Consider the following 18,524-nt stretch of genomic DNA (forward strand, 5'->3'; position numbering starts at 1 on the left):
AAAAAAAACTTTGTGGTTTAAAGTGGTTTAAATTTTTTTTCAGTACAGGATCAGAGCTGATCCGGGAGATTACCAGGGTTATTTTGGTGACCGGGAGGCAGGTTCCTGTACCGGGAGATTCCCGGTCAAACCGGGAGGGTTGACACCTAAGGCTCATTGGCTAATGCACACTGGACAGAAGAGTGAAGCCTGTGTAGGCTGCCATATTACCACACCCATCCCATCGTGTGTACTTGGTTTATGTGTTAAACAGTCGGATCTGATCAAATTTGCCCCAAGAAAAGTATTTCCTGACTTTTCTCCCCTTTCATTACCTCCTCTTATTTTCTCAACGTTATCCTTAGATATCTTTATCGCGCTCCGCTTCACTGTTCTTGTTATTTCCTTTTCCAGTTCAGGATCTGGACTGGAAAAAAAAACAAATACGACTAGAATTATTTTTACAGAGATGATTTCAGTTTTTCTCTTATACAGTGTACCTTTCTCTTTCATGTAGTTATTCTTCCTTTCGATTTAGGACAGGATTAATTTTTCATGTTATTTGCCATTTTTGCTTCATTCTCACAGTCATGTCTGAACAGTATTTATTGGTCATATAATTCACATCACACATGAATCAGTCCTGATAGAGTTCAATAACTTCTAGATTATTCCTCAGTGCTCACACTAATACCCACATCTTTAACACACATTGGCTTTTTTGAATTGTTATATTGATCTTATTTTTGTTTGATATAGTTATAAATAGAGATTGCCTGATGTTATTTACAGTGGCATGCAAAAGTTTGGGCACCCTTACTGAAAATGTCTTTTACTGTGAATAGTTAAGTGAGCAGAAGATGAACTGATCACCAAAAGGCATAAAGGTAAAGACAACGCGTTTCTTTTCAGCGTTTTCTGCAGGATTTGTGTATTATTTTTGCTTTGTACAATTGGAGAGTGAAAAAAGAAAAGGAACACCATGTGAAAGTTTGGGCACCCCGATACATTTGAGTTCTCAGGTAACTTTTACCAAGGTTCCAGACCTTAATTAGCTTATTGAGCTGTGGCTTGTTCAAATTCTTCGTTAGGAAAGGTCAGATGATGCAGATTTCAAAGCTGTATAAATTCTCTGACTCCTCAAACTTGTCCCTAAAATCAACAGCCATGGGATCCTCTAAGCAACTCCCTCGCATTCTGAATAATACAATAATTGATGCTCTCAAAGCAGGAGAAGGCTACAAGAACGTAGCAAAGTGTTTTCAGGTAGCTGTTTCCTCAGATTGTAATGTTATTAAGAAATGGCAGTTAACAGAAACAGTGGAGATCAAGGTGAGTTCTGGAAGATGAAGAAGACTTTCTGAAAGAACTGCTTGTTGGCAAAAAAAACTGCAAAAGACCTTCAGAAAGATTTAGCAGACCCTGGAGTGGTGGTGCACTGTTCTATGCAGTGACACCTGAACAAATATGACCTTCATGGGGGAGTCATCAGAAGAAAAACGTTCCTGCGTCCTAGCTGCAAAATTCAGCATCTGAAGTTTGCAAATGAACATCGAAATAAGCCTGATGCATTTTGGAAACAAGTCCTGTGGACTGATGAAATCAAAATAGAACTTTTTGGCCACGATGTGTAAAGGCATGTTTGGAGAAAAAAGGGTGCCAAATTCCAGGAAAAGAACACCTCTCCAACTCTGAAGCATGGGGGTAACCACTGTATCAATAAATTATTCCTATTTTAGCAACTACAATCTGAGCTCCTGCTCAGGATATTCAATGTACATATAAGACAGTGAATATACCCAGATAAACTGAGGGAATGTAAATGGCCACTTAAAACAGAGCCTAATATGGAGATAACTATAAATAAAGACTGCAAGAGTTGCATGTCTATAATACAAAGTCAGGAACTGCAATCTGAGCTCCTGAGTCTAATAGACTGAGATAACGATACAATGATTGTGTGAGTTGCACGTGAACAAGTCCTATAATAAGTCTTATGGCCCTTTTCCACTACCCTTTTTCAGCTCACTTCAGCTCACCACGGCTCGCGTTTCGACTACCTCAGAACAGCACGACTCAGCTCGCTTCAGCCCTACCCAGCACCCAAAACTCGCACGGTTTTGGAGTAGGGCTGAAGCGAGCCAAACCGAGCCGAGTGGGGCTAGGGGCATGAGGAGACACTCCCCTGTGCACTGATTGGTGAGGAGGAGTGTCCTCACACGCCCACACATGCCCCGCGAGCACGCTGGGATCTGTAAACACCGTAAACCCGGAAGAAGAAGAATTACTAATTACGAGAATTTCTGAAGCCTTATGCGCCTCGCCTCATCCATACGCTCTTGCCAGTGTCTGTTTGCATTGTCGGTGACAACAAGCCACAGCACCAAGACCAGCAACACTAACGACTCCATGTCCTCCATGTTTATTGTTTACTATCCGGGTCGTGAGACTACCGCTTAAAAGCTCACTGATGTCACTGTTTGCGCCGCCTAACGACATCACGTGACGTCCACCCACTTTCGCTAACTCCACCCAATGTGTCCACCCACTTCCAGCCAGCACGGTTCAGTGCGGTTGTAGTCGAAATGCAACCCCAACAGCCCCACTCAACTCGACTCAGCCCAACTCAGCCGCGTTGGTAGTGGAAAAGCGGCATTAGTTCCCAAGACTCAGGGGATTTCAAGCAGGTTTTCGTCAGAGCCATTGCAAAAATCAATGTCTCTCACAGACCTATCCAGCCGCAGTTGTATAAATCAAAGTGAGGCTCACCCCCAAAACAGCACGTGTCCCATGTACATACACAGGGTATAGTGAGTACAGGGAGACCCTATTAATGAACACGAGCAGTAGCTGGACAGCCGACACGTGTGTGTACGCAGTAAGCCTGCTGCAGTATCTTGTCATTTTGGCTTCTGAACATGCGCAATTTTCTGAACAGCAATTTTGACCAGAGGTGCCCAAACTTTTGCATACCACTGTAGGTTTTCTTGAAATTCCCTGCCTTGGTCGTCTTCCTTGATGCTCTAATACGATGTCCACACGTCTTTTCCATTGAGCACGGTCTTCCATGATCTGCATGTTTTCCAACCTCTTGTCATTCAGAAGGTTGTCTATATAGGTGGTTTTCGTTCTTCCATGACTTGGCCTTCCATCAGAAGGTGTCCAGAGAATGAGTTTGTTTGCGTTGATGAAATTGATGTCAAGAAATTTTGGAAATATTAATTTCTATGGAGGGCGGCACGGTGGTGTAGTGGTTAGCGCTGTCGCCTCACAGCAAGAAGGTCCGGGTTCGAGCCCCGTGGCCGGCGAGGGCCTTTCTGTGTGGAGTTTGCATGTTCTCCCCGTGTCCGCGTGGGTTTCCTCCGGGTGCTCCGGTTTCCCCCACAGTCCAAAGACATGCAGGTTAGGTTAACTGGTGACTCTAAATTGAGCGTAGGTGTGAATGTGAGTGTGAATGGTTGTCTGTGTCTATGTGTCAGCCCTGTGATGACCTGGCGACTTGTCCAGGGTGTACCCCGCCTTTCGCCCGTAGTCAGCTGGGATAGGCTCCAGCTTGCCTGCGACCCTGTAGAACAGGATAAAGTGGCTAGAGATAATGAGATGAGATGAGATGAGATGAATTTCTATGGAAATATTTTCTAATAAATGGAGTATTAGAATAATGTATTGTTTTGTTATAATTCCGTAGTAAGATGTAATTAATTTAGGACTTGTTTAATTTTATTATTATTAGATGATTGATTATTCATCATTTGTAGCTACAGTGACAGATTGGTATCAGTCTGTTTCTAAGTAGTTAATCTGTAACGTCTTCATGTAACTCTCTTCCATTATTTACTTGATTAGTTTAATTTCATTTTTCATTCTGTGCAATCGAATGTATTTATTTATTTTTAATTATTGATCTGATAACAGCAATAATAATAATAATAATAATAATAATAATAGGGCGGCACAGTGGTGTAGTGGTTAGCACTGTCGCCTCACAGCAAGAAGGTCCGGCTTCGAGCCCCGTGGCCGGCGAGGGTCTTTCTGTGTGGAGTTTGCATGTTCTCCCCGTGTCCGCGTGGGTTTCCTCCGGGTGCTCCGGTTTCCCCCACAGTCCAAAGACATGCAGGTTAGGTTAACTGGTGACTAAATTGACCGTAGGTGTGAATGTGAGTGTGAATGGTTGTTTGTCTCTAGGACAAACAACCATCGCCCTGCGATGACCTGGCGACTTGTCCAGGGTGTACCCCGCCTCTCGCCCATCGTCAGCTGGGATAGGCTCCAGCTTGCCTGCGACCCTGCACAGGATAAATGGCTACAGATAATGGATGGATGGATAATAATAATTAATAATAAAATCTGCAGTAAAGAGATGTATCCATGATGATAAAATGTATTGAATATTGTACATTATGATTAAAACACAAACACACAAAAATCAACCGTTCACACAATGACACAAACACACACGTGTGTATAAATAACGTGTCTGGATAGATGAATAACATGTCCAGTTTTGTGTAACTTCCTCGGCAGAGATATGACTGTATCAATCCGATATGTGTGGTAATATGGCGGCCATATAGCTTCACTCTGCCTGGCCAATGAGCTCTCCAGATGTTTTACATAGCGACCAGTGGATGACACACACACACAAGGAATTTGGTTCGAAAATTCCAGATTCCAAAACGTATGAAAACAATCAGTTTTTTTCTCTCGCTCTCATTACTCAACATGATGAACAAATAATCATGTTTCTCAGGTTTCCTTCTTAGGATGAAAAATGAAAAACAGAAAATTATCAATTTAACTGTATTTTTTTGTTTTGCGAGATTTGAATTTTTATAATTTATTAAAAAGAAACATTGTACAGGAAATTTTTGTTTTAATTTGCTCAATATTTATTATTGAAGATAAAAATTACATATTGCTGTCATTTTCTTCTAAGTCTGAAAAAAGGGAGCCAGTATTGTCATGAAGATATTAAAATAAAATAAAATGAAATGACTAAAAAGCATGAATATTCTAGTCCTTAAAGGAACAGTCCACCGTACTTCCATAATGAAATATGCTCTTATCTGAATTGAGACGAGCTGCTCCGTACCTCTCCGAGCTTTGCGCGACCTCCCAGTCAGTCAGACGCGCTGTTAGTCCTGTTAGCAATGTAGCTAGGCTCAGCATGGCCAATGGTATTTTTGGGGGCTGTAGTTAGATGCGACCAAACTCTTCCGCGTTTTTCCTGTTTACATAGGTTTATATGACCAGTGATATGAAACAAGTTCAGTTACACAAATTGAAACGTAGCGATTTTCTATGCTACGGAAAGTCCGCACTATAATGACAGGCGTACTAACACCTTCTGCGCGCTTCGGCAGCGCATTGATACCTGCACTCAGGAGCTCAGTATCAATGCGCTGTCGAAGCGCGCAGAAGGTGTTAGTACGCCTGTCATTATAGTGCGGACTTTCCGTAGCATAGAAAATCACTACGTTTCAATTTGTGTAACTGAACTTGTTTCATATCACTGGTCATATAAACCTATGCAAACAGGAAAAACGCGGAAGAGTTTGGTCGCATCTAACTACAGCCCCAAAAAATACCATTGGCCATGCTGAGCCTAGCTACATTGCTAACAGGACTAACAGCGTGTCTGACTGCGTCTGACTGACTGGGAGGTCGCGCAAAGCTCGGAGAGGTACGGAGCAGCTCGTCTCAATTCAGATAAGAGCATATTTCATTATGGAAGTACGGTGGACTGTTCCTTTAAGTTAAACATCTCATCTCATCTCATTATCTCTAGCCGCTTTATCCTGTTCTACAGGGTCGCAGGCAAACTGGAGCCTATCCCAGCTGACTACGGGCGAAAGGCGGGGTACACCCTGGACAAGTCGCCAGGTCATCACAGGGCTGACACATAGACACAGACAACCATTCACACTCACATTCACACCTACGCTCAATTTAGAGTCACCAGTTAACCTAACCTGCATGTCTTTGGACTGTGGGGGAAACCGGAGCACCCGGAGGAAACCCATTCGGACACGGGGAGAACATGCAAACTCCACACAGAAAGGCCCTCGCCGGCCACGGGGCTCGAACCCGGACCTTCTTGCTGTGAGGCGACAGTGCTAACCACTACACCACCGTGCCGCCACCCCAGTAAATTAATCTAAATTAAAATTCTATTTATCATTGATTTAATTAAAGCCACTTATAAGTTCTGATTATGATTATAAAATGAAATGCATCGATGCAGACTTACCTTAAAAATGAAATTTAGAAATTAAAAAAACAAAATTTTGGCACCCAGGCCTCTCCAGATGAGCACTACTTATACATTTAACGACACAGGAAGAAAAATCTGTGTGTGAATCTGTGTATTCATATACAGTCCTTGTCCTGAATCTGCTTGTGCTTCAGCTTGTAAAGACAATTCACCTCAAAAGAAAAGGCGTTATTCATGTGGAGAAATATGAGGTAATGAGGATGTAGTCGAGGCCTGCAGGCTGAAATGAGCTCTGAGAGCCTGATGGTGGCTCTCAAACATCATAATTCACACTGCTGCCTTACTGGACAGTCAGGATGTGTTGTGTGTGGGTTTTTTTTTTTTTTACATCCTGTGTTTGCTCTGGGGAGACCTGCTAACCCCCGAAACAAAACGCACAATCCACCATTGAGGTCCCGTGCATGGACGTGTCTCTCAATTAGCCGTCCCACCCCACGAGGACATCCAACCCACGAGGCTGCGCTCTGTTTCTAACATAATGGCTTCATTGTCAGTGGGAACTCGGTGGGGAAAGGCTCGGGATGAGAAAGTAAAGCTCTCTCCTGCTGCCAAGAAGAGATAAGACAGTGCTTAAGTTTTATTAAATGATGGCTGCCATTATTTTTATATTTGCACGCTAAATAGGTTCTATTCCAGGCAGCCATCCTGCTGAAAAGACATTAACCACATGGATAAGGATGAAGTTTAAAACGGTGATCTTCTGATAGTGTGTGTGTGTGTGTGTGTATTCATTTATATATAAATCTCATGAATGTAAAATGGCTTAAATTATGTGATACACACACAAAGCCAATTTTTTTTTTTTTTTACGTTTCATACAAAGTTCACATAAGGTCACTTTACACTTCCTGTTTCAATCCAAATAGAATTTCAATTACAGCAAAATATGAATATTGAAAACCACCAAATCTGGTCATTGGTTAAAGACGAACTCTTTTTTTTTTTCACCCCATGAAAGATATTTGGTATGAAATATTTAAAAATGTGAACAAACAAACCCAACTATAATCATTTATTCTTTCTTACACAAAGGGACGTTTCTGTAATGTTTATATTTAATGTGCTGCACAAATCAAAGTCATGAAATTACAATCAAGACAAAAAATAGCACGAGCACATTTCAATTGGGACGCATGTGCTAATTAAATTCCCATAAATGATGAAGGTGCACATGCTGCTTTATGAAGAAATAATTCACCAACAGCTTTTCATTGCAATAAATTAAACCACCATTTTACATACACATATACACACACACACACACGTTTTACTGGGGAATACACCACTTGTATTTTTCATACGAGCTCCATCCGGGACATGGAGAACCAAATCCGTGACATAAATCTCTGTATGTCAGTCATGAGCAAATCGATGAATTGTTTTGATAAATTTGGGTACTTTTTCTTTGTGACTGTGTCGATATAATAAAAAGAAAATCACACATTGGCTTGAAGATATGAAGTTTATCTTCTCGTGTTGAAAAACTCGCATTTTTCATACAAAATCCATCGCGGATCTGAGTGACAAATTTAAATAATATTGGCTGGCGTTGAGTGGTATATCAGATATATTCCATTCAGCTAGCATGATACTGAAAGAGTCGAAGACGAGTAGCTGAATGGAATATATCTGATATACCACGAAAAAAAGCCAGACATTATTATTATTATTATTATTCATACACATTCCTTTCAGGTGTTCAACACATCTTTCTCTTTCAAAATTCTCTCAAAATCTTCTGTATTTAACAAAGCAAACCTGGCGGCCATGTTTGTTTACAAATTGTCATAGTTGCTCTCTAGCACGGAAATTTTACGTCTCTGATGAGTGACATTATGTTGTCTTGACAGCCATACAATATCGTAAACCATATTCAACGCTCATTCTCCATTGGGTAGAGTGACGCAATACATGTAGGATAAGCGATATGCTAACAATATTGCATGCTATCAAACCAAATGAATGAAACCCACTAGAAGGGAATAGAACACATGTTTTTATTCAATTGAAAAAAATGTCCTGTATGTATAATCCATCCATCCATTATTTGTAGCCGATTATCCTGTGCAGGGTCACGGGCAAGCTGGAGCCTATCCCAGCTGACTATGGGCGAGAGGTGGGGTACATCCTGGACAAGTCACCAGGTCTGACACATCGAGACAAACAACCATTCACACTCACATTCACACCTACAGCCAATTTAGAGTCACCAGTTAACCTAACCTGCATGTCTTTGGGCTGTGGGGGAAACCGGAGCACCCGGAGGAAACCCACGCGGACACGGGGAGAGCATGCAAACTCCACACGGAAAGGCTCCCGTCGGCCACTGGGCTCAAACCCAGAACCTTCTTGCTGTGAGGTGACATTGCTAACCACTACACCACCGTGCCGCCCAGCTTAAACATTCGGGAAAGAAACCCAAATCCTGTTCGTCCTCCGTTCCGCTATCTCACTGAGCTGCTTTGTGGTTCTTTAAAGACAGAAACAGAAGAAAATGAAAGGAGGTGCTGCTGGTGTTCTCTGTCTCTAAAGCGCGTTTCTGTCGCTCTTCATCTTCCTGTGCAGTGACTCTTCACACTGATCCCGGACTCTGAGCCAGAGCTGGACTCAGACTCGGGATTAGAGGAGCGTTTGGGTGGAATGTCACTCAGGGAGATTGGTGTCAGAGCTGATAACAGCAGCAACGTGATCGCAGTCTGAGATCTCAGCACATAATTACACAAGCTCTCAGCCACGGTGCATCTGCAGCAGGGAGATAAGAGGAACAGAGCTGATGGGAGGAGGAGGAGAGGAGAGGAGAGAAACAGAACATTCTCTCATCAGAGGAGGAAGAGGAGAGGAGGGAAGGAGGGATTGCTGTACACATGATCACTCCTTCTCTCTAGTTTTGTCTGTCTATCTGTCTCTCTGGCTGAGAATTATGTTTAATGTTGTACATAATCATGCTGAGAGAGCAGATAGATAGATAGATAGATAGATAGATAGATAGATAGATAGATAGATAGATAGATAGATAGATATTACAGAATTCCCAAGGGTAAAAGGTCAAGCAAAAATATAAGTCGAACAAAAACGAATAAATAACAAACAAGCAAGTCCATGCATCCATAAAACATTGAATAATTCAACAAAAAATAAAATACAACTCCAAACATCAAAAACAGAGGCGGTGCTTTCAATGAAATGCTAAAAAAAAAAAAATGCACACTGCTTGACTTCTTACTCCAGAGTGGTTTTGAGTTCTACAGTTTTGAAGCGTCGGGACATTTCCATTTTCTTGAACTACACAGATGAGATGAAATGGTAAAACCAGGCACGTATACACACATCCTTACACATACACAAGCCACGTTCACCTGTCAGTAGATCACAGCGATTCGATCACATGTACACTAGTACACCACACACGCTTGTGTCCCTGCCTCCCTTTTATTCAGGAATTAATGGCATCTCAGTTCATCACAAAGCACAAATCATTTCCACTGGAGTCTCATGATAAAAAGCAGCAGTGCTTGTAGCGTGAGCTGTGTAAATCCCTTTACAGCCCCGGCCTTTGTGTTTTGTGAACTCGTAAAGTGGACAAGGGCGTAGCTGTTGTAGAGACTGATGAGGTATAACACACCATTGCTTTACTCCTCATCCTCCATTTCAAAACTTTAGCCTACTAAGGTCTTAAATCTTGTGCATATTAACACATCCTACATTACCCACAGTGCTGTTTGACTCCCTGCAGATAGTGGTGCAGTGGGATTCAACCCTCGCTTCAGCTCTACCTGATGAAGACAGCGATGCAGCAGCACTTTAGTCTTTTCGTCTGTCCAGATCACTGCACTCTGCTCAGACGACTGTTCAAGTCAAATTTATTTGTATAGCGCTTTTAACAGTAGACATTGTCACGAAGCAGCTTTACAGAAAATGAAAGGCTTTCAACATGAGCTAATTTTATTCCTTTTTTATCCCCAATGAGCAAGCCTGTGGGGCGGCACGGTGGCGTAGTGGTTAGCGCTGTCGCCTCACAGCAAGAAGGTCCGGGTTCGAGCCCCGGGGCCGGCGAGGGCCTTTCTGTGTGGAGTTTGCATGTTCTCCCCGTGTTCGCGTGGGTTTCCTCCGGGTGCTCCGGTTTCCCCCACAGTCCAAAGACATGCAGGTTAGGTTAACTGGTGACTCTAAATTGACCGTAGGTGTGAATGTGAGTGTGAATGGTTGTCTGTGTCTATGTGTCAGCCCTGTGATGACCTGGCGACTTGTCCAGGGTGTACCCCGCCTCTCGCCCGTAGTCAGCTGGGATAGGCTCCAGCTTGCCTGCGACCCTGTAGAACAAGATAAAGCGGCTAGAGATAATGAGATGAGATGAGCAAGGCTGTAGCAATGGTGGCAAGGAAAAACTCCCTCAGATGACATGAGGAAGAAACCTCGAAAGGAACCAGATTCAAAAGGGAACCCATCCTCATTTGAGTGATAACAGATAACGTGATTATAAATAACTCGCTTCTATAACAGTGTCCTATAGAGTCACAAAGTATAACTGGGTAACCAGGAAATTCATTATAGTTTTAACATGAAGTCTGTTTTGTTCAAGTTATAAACTGTTCATTGATGGAAACTTGAGTGCAAAACCGTTCATGACAACCAACTGCAGTCCTAAAGTTAGCAAGTCAACTTTTGTCCTCAGCCATAAAAGCATGACTGTAAGCGTCCAGAGCGTCTCCCAAATGCGACTTTCAACTGTCCATATGATATGGAGCCGTCCTCTACAGGAGTGATGTGATGAGACTCCAGCCAGACGTAGGGCATCAGGATGGATCAGGCAGGTCCAAGGAGCAGGAGAGGTCAGCATCTTGGTCTCAGGATCAACATGTAACTCAGAGGGACATATGGTGGGGTGGGGTGGGGGGACAGACAGAAAACACAAGTTGTTAGGTATGCCCAGTGTCATCTGATGAGTAAGAACAGGATACATTTTGCACCGAGTGCAAGAAGGGACTCTGCCAAAATTAACTATAACAGTACAACGAAAAAGGGAAAGCCAGAAGGTAACACAGGCATGAGGGGGCCCCGGGACATAAAACATCCAGCCACTGATGATTGATGTTCGTCCATTGCCAATGCGAAGATGACCATTACACCAGAGTAGTTGATTAGGTTCTTTGTGTCTGAAGATGACTAATGAGGCCAATTCGAGCACAAAAGTATCGACCACATGTTGGGCACAAATGTTCAGTAATAGCTGATGGGGGGCCTGCTGCCCTCGTCTTACAGACTTCATGTTTCCTCTTACACTCTGCCAAGCGTAAAGACTCAATGTCATTAAAGCCTTTATTTATGGCAGCACTCCAGGAAGGATGGTCTTGTGCGAGGCTTTCCCACACAAATGACGTAATGACTTGCGTGTGAATTGGTTTAAAGTGAGAAGGATTTGCGCAGCATCATCCGCACTCTCTCATTAAGAGACATCCGGGTCCAGTGGCAAGACATAGTTGAGACGGCTGGGGATGAAACCAGATGCAGGATTTGCCAGGGACTTGCTGAATTGGGACAGGTACCAGCTACGGAGCTCCACTCCGATATTTCTGTTAGGGTTGTTTCCCTTAGCCTTTCACTATCCCTTGCAACCTGCAAGGTAGCGGGACCCAACGATGTCACTGTGTTGGGGATTTTTTGTTAAACCTCCTATAACATAGATGGTGGGTTTAATTTCGGGGTTCCTCCTCCCCTAGATCCGCCATGTTTTGCGAAGGTAACAGGAGCACCATGAGTAGGACACATGGTCGGTCTTCACCTTGGAGAGGCTAGTGTGATCACCTGCTGAGTGATCGTGTGTTGCGCTTCACAAGGTGCTGGATGTAGGGAGACCAGTCTAGGATGCCTGTGAGGCCACTAGGAAAGTTCCTACTCCTCCAGTGATCCTTTATCCAGCCACTACACCATCACCAAACCCAAGTGAGCGAGTGAGTGGGGGGCCGACAGCATCCATGCATCCCAGTTTACCAAAATACGACGTCTGAGGACCCTCCAGATCTACTCCTTTACCTAATACAAACTATTAACAAAATACTTGACTAAACAGATATGTTTTTAGCCTAGACTGAAACATTGAGACTGTGTCTAATGCCGCTTTTCCACTACAAACGCGGCTGAGCCGTGCCGTGCCGAGTCGAGCTGAGTCGAGCTGAGCGGGGCTGTTGGAGTTGCATTTCGACTACAACCGCGCTGAACCGTGCTGGCTGGAAGTGGGTGGACACATTGGGTGGAGTTAGCGAAAGTGGGTAGACGTCATGTGATGCCGTTAAGCAGCGCAAACAGTGACATCAGTGACAGTGGCGGAACAAGTCAGAGCCGGGCCGGGGGCGGGGCAAATGACCGGGCCCTTTATTAAAGCTTATCATAACATCATTTTAGGCTACAAAATGTCCGCAACTGCGGTGTTTACCAATTTCAACACTACCGGGTGCAACTATGTTATTTAGTACATCAAGTCCTTCAAACGAACATGTAACTCAGAAACAAAAAACATTAGGATACTGTACATGGCTCATAATAAAACATCAATAGCCTATACTGCGCACATTATTTGAAGGGCATACGAATGAGCGCTCAGAGGTTGCAACGCTGACAGGAAGAGTCAGAAATAAAAGGAGGGCGGTGCAAACCTCACTGAATGCACTGTGTTTACCAATTTCAACACTACGGGGTGCAACTATGTTATTTTGTACATTAAGTCCTTCAAACGAACATGTAACTCAAACAAAAAAAACATTAGGCGACATACTGTACATGGCTCATAATAAAACATCAATAGCCTACTGCGCGCATTATTTGAAGGGCATACGACGAGCCTTGCGCTCCGCGAACTCGTCCACGATGCTCTGTATGTCACTGATTCAGTGAGCTTTTCAGCGGTAGTCTCACGACCCGAATAGTAAACAATAAACATGGAGGACATGGAGTCGTTAGTGTTGCTGGTCTCGGTGCTGTGGCTTGTCGTCACCGACAACGCGGACAGATACTGGCAAGAGCGTATAGATGAGGCGAGGCGCATAAGGCTCCAGAAATTCTCGTAATTCATAATTATTCTTCTTCAGGGTTTGCGGTGTTTACAGATCCCAGCGCGCTCGCGGGGCGTGTGTGGGCATGTGAGGACACTCCTCCTCACCAATCAGTGCACAGGGGAGTGTCTGCTCACGCCCCCAGCCTCAGTCGGCACGGTTTGGCTCGCTTCAGCCCCACTCCAAAACGGTGCGAGTTTTAGGGGCTAAGCAGGGTTGAAACGAGCTGAGTCGTGCTGGTTTTTGGTAGTCGAAACGCGAGCCGTGTCGGGCTGAAGTGAGCTGAAGCGAGCTGAAGTGAGCTGAAAAAGGGTAGTGGAAAAGGGCCATATGTCCCGAACACTACTTGGACTGTTCACACGATGCTTGTTTTTCAGTACGTGATCACAATCACATTTTATTCTCCTTATTATTTTATAATGTTCATCCTTTTGATGAACATTATAAAATTCACCTTCACACAGACAGTATTTCATATGATCCACATGTGCTTTGGGCTTGACGTCTCCGACCCACAGATGGCAGTGCTGGACTACAGGACTCGTCCAAGGATCCAGCTTTTTTATTTTCCGATTTTATTGGAATTGGAATTGATTGGGAAGGAGAAAGAAAAAAGAGACAGGAAAAAAGGAAATGAAAAAAGGAAATAATAATAATAATAATAATAATAATAATACAACCCCGATTCCAAAAAAGTTGGGACAAAGTACAAATTGTAAATAAAAACGGAATGCAATAATTTATAAATCTCAGAAACTGATATTGTATTCACAATAGAACATAGACAACATATCAAATGTCGAAAGTGAGACATTTTGAAATTTCATGCCAAATATTAGCTCATTTGAAATTTCATGACAGCAACACATCTCAAAAAAGTTGGGACAGGGGCAATAAGAGGCTGGTAAAGTTAAAGGTACAAAAAAGGAACAGCTGGAGGACCAAATTGCAACTCATTAGGTCAATTGGCAATAGGTCATTAACATGACTGGGTATAAAAAGAGCATCTTGGAGTGGCAGCGGCTCTCGGAAGTAAAAATGGGAAGAGGATCACCAATCCCCCTAATTCTGCGCCGACAAATAGTGGAGCAATATCAGAAAGGAGTTCGACAGTGTAAAATTGCAAAGAGTTTGAACATATCATCATCTCCAGTGCATAATATCATCAAAAGATTCAGAGAATCTGGAAGAATCTCTGTGCGTAAGGGTCAAGGCCAGAAAACCATACTGGGTGCCCGTGATCTTTGGGCCCTTAGACGGCACTGCATCACATACAGGCATGCTTCTGTATTGGAAATCACAAAATGGGCTCAGGAATATTTCCAGAGAACATTACCTGTGAACACAATTCGCTGTGACATCCGCCGTTGCCAGCTAAAACTCTATAGTTCAAAGAAGCCGCCGTATCTAAACATGATCCAGAAGCGCAGACGTCTTCTCTGGGCCAAGGCTCATTTAAAATGGACTGTGGCAAAGTGGAAAACTGTTCTGTGGTCAGACGAATCAAAATTTGAAGTTCTTTATGGAAATCAGGGACGCCGTGTCATTCGGACTAAAGAGGAGAAGGACGACCCGAGTTGTTATCAGTGCTCAGTTCAGAAGCCTGCATCTCTGATGGTATGGGGTTGCATTAGTGCGTGTGGCATGGGCAGCTTACACATCTGGAAAGACACCATCAATGCTGAAAGGTATATCCAGGTTCTAGAGCAACATATGCTCCCATCCAGACGACTTCTCTTTCAGGGAAGACCTTGCATTTTCCAACATGACAATGCCAAACCACATACTGCATCAATTACAGCATCATGGCTGCGTAGAAGAAGGGTCCGGGTACTGAACTGGCCAGCCTGCAGTCCAGATCTTTCACCCATAGAAAACATTTGGCGCATCATAAAACGGAAGATACGACAAAAAAGACCTAAGACAGTTGAGCAACTAGAATCCTACATTAGACAAGAATGGGTTAACATTCCTATCCCTAAACTTGAGCAACTTGTCCCCTCAGTCCCCAGATGTTTACAGACTGTTGTAAAGAGAAAAGGGGATGTCTCACAGTGGTAAACATGGCCTTGTCCCAACTTTTTTGAGATGTGTTGTTGTCATGAAATTTAAAATCACCTAATTTTTCTCTTTAAATGATACATTTTCTCAGTTTAAACATTTGATATGTCATCTGTGTTCTATTCTGAATAAAATATGGAATTTTGAAACTTCCACATCATTGCATTCCGTTTTGATTTACAATTTGTACTTTGTCCCAACTTTTTTGGAATCGGGGTTGTAATAACAATAATGAACATTCATATAGCGCCTTTGACAATCCCAAGGTTGCTTCACATGGAGAAAGAAAAAAAAAAACCTTGAAGCAGCTGAAGCAGTAAAAGAGAAAAAAGAAATGATTGTAGAAGAGAAAAGTCTTTACTTCAGATTTCAGTAAAAATAAATCTTAAAACCAAGCACAATTTGTGATGCTGCATTAATCATAATTTTGAACAGGAGTGCAGTTTTCACAAAATTAATCTTATACAGTACACTGTCAGAAAATAAAGTACATTACTGTACCTTTAGGGGTACAACGGCTTGTCACTGGGGCAGGACCCTCTAAAGTACTTATTTGTACCCTTTAGATACTGCTTGGGAACATATAAGTACCTTTTTTGGCCTTAAAAAGGTACACATAGTTACCTTGAGGTCCAGTAATGAGCCCTTGGGGTTACATGAGCGTAGATTATACTTTGGTGGACAGAAATGGACTCCCACTGTACACTTGTTTCTGCCAACGTAAGCACTGAGCCACAGTACACAATAACATAAAATTGTACTAACTGTAGCACATATTGACAAGTGATCATTTCCTTTCAGCAAAAAATAAAAGTTACTGTAATAAGCACTCTCTGGCCACTTCATTAGGAACACCCATACATCCACCTGCTGTTTTATGCAGTTCTCTCATCAGCCGATCTCTTGATGCATCAAATCATGCAGATACAAATCAAGAGCTTCAGTTAATTTTCACTTCAAACATCAGAACGGGAAAAACTGTGATCTCAAAGTGTGAGTTTCTTTCACTGTGGCATGGGTGTTGGTTTGAGCCAGATGGACTGGTTTGAGTATTTCAGAAACTGCTGATCTCCTGGGGTTTTCACACACAACAGTCTCTAGAGTTTACACAGAATGGTGCGAAAAACCAAAAAACACTGAGTGAGTGACAGTTCTGTGGATGGAAACAAACGCCTTGTAGATAAGAGAGGTCAGAGGAAAATGGTCAGATTGGTTCGAGCTGCCAGGAAGGATAGATATAGTAACTCATATAATCACTCTTTACAACCGTGGTGAGCAGAAAAGCATCTCAGCATGCAACAGCAGAACACCACATTGGGTTCCAGTCCTGCAGCTAAGAACAGGAATCTAATGCCACACTCACAACCCACCATAAGTGTTTTGGGCACGCACGGGTCGTAGGGTTTGGTAGCTCGCAGCCGTGCCACAGGATCGTGGTGAACCCGGGGGAAAGTTTGGGGGAAGAGTACAGGCAAAGTACTTGTCAAGTACAGGTTACATTCGGCAGAGGAAAAGAGAGAGGAAGTGATTGGGAAAAGATGGGACAGAGGCCACTGCATCTGCTGCCTTGTGTTCTGCCATCGGTGTTACTGTATGAGCAAAGCCAATATCTCTTCGTGCTGCTCCTCTGCTTCTATCATCTGCCTATAAAGGTCCAATTCCCTCAATCATTGCGGCGGAATGGCGACAGCCATCTTCTTCCCTTCTACAATGCTACACGCTACATAATCGGTTCCTTGGTTCCTCCACAATACCCAGAGTCTTACCCCTCGTCTCACATGTGGGTCGCGTGCTCTGTGTGCACGCCACACATAGGGGTAGAAAGGGAGATGTACTTCTGTCTTGGCGGCCGCAGAAATAGCAAGTGTGGAATACTTGTGTCGTACTTCTGAGGCACGTCACTCGTGCGTCTTACTGTCATCGCAAAAAGCCCCTACTAGCTGCGCTGCTGACTAGGTTCAGGTATACAAAAAGAGTACGGGTCCCTATGATGTGTGTACGTTCTTGATTTTTCGCAAGACCTGTAGAATTTGCATGTGCAGGACCAAAAGTCTCCATGGCCAGTCTGTGACCTTCTACAGCGCTGAACACATGCAAGTGTCACGCAAGTCTCGAGCACGGTTTTGCCAAATTTTTTACTGTAGACCGCCTGTAGTAGCACGTATGATGGGTTGTAAGTGAGTCTTTAGAGTCAAGAACAAGTTCCTATTAAAGTGGCCGGTGTGTGTCTCCCATCTCATCTCATTATCTGTAGCCGCTTTATCCTGTTCTACAGGGTCGCAGGCAAGTTGCTGACTATGGGCGAAAGGCGGGGTACACCCTGGACAAGTCGCCAGGTCATCACAGGGCTGACACATAGACACAGACAACCATTCACACTCACATTCACACCTACGGTCAATTTAGAGTCACCAGTTAACCTAACCTGCATGTCTTTGGACTGTGGGGGAAACCGGAGCACCCGGAGGAAACCCACGCGGACACGGGGAGAACATGCAAACTCCGCACAGAAAGGCCCTCGCTGGCCCCGGGGCTCGAACCCAGATCTTCTTGCTGTGAGGCAACAGTGCCAACCACTACGCCGGTGTGTGTATAGTTGCTAAATGAATGTGTACCTTATACAGTAAATACTCGATTCAAATATGGTACAACCCCGATTCCAAAAAAGTTGGGACAAAGTACAAATTATAAATAAAAACGGAATGCAATGATGTGGAAGTTTCAAAATTCCATATTTTATTCAGAATAGAACATAGATGACATATCAAATGTTTAAACTGAGAAAATGTATCATTTAAAGAGAAAAATGAGGTGATTTTAAATTTCATGACAACAACACATCTCAAAAAAGTTGGGACAAGACCATGTTTACCACTGTGAGACATCCCCTTTTCTCTTTACAACAGTCTGTAAATGTCTGGGGACTGAGGAGACAAGTTGCTCAAGTTTAGGGATAGGAATGTTAACCCATTCTTGTCTAATATAGGATTCTAGTTGCTCAACTGTCTTAGGTCTTTTTTGTCGTATCTTCCGTTTTATGATGCGCCAAATGTTTCCTATGGGTGAAAGATCTGGACTGCAGGCTGGCCAGTTCAGTACCCGGACCCTTCTTCTACACAGCCATGATGCTGTAATTGATGCAGTATGTGGTTTGGCATTGTCAT

Source organism: Neoarius graeffei, chromosome 11 (assembly GCF_027579695.1).
Source record: "Neoarius graeffei isolate fNeoGra1 chromosome 11, fNeoGra1.pri, whole genome shotgun sequence".
Taxonomy (NCBI): domain Eukaryota; kingdom Metazoa; phylum Chordata; class Actinopteri; order Siluriformes; family Ariidae; genus Neoarius; species Neoarius graeffei.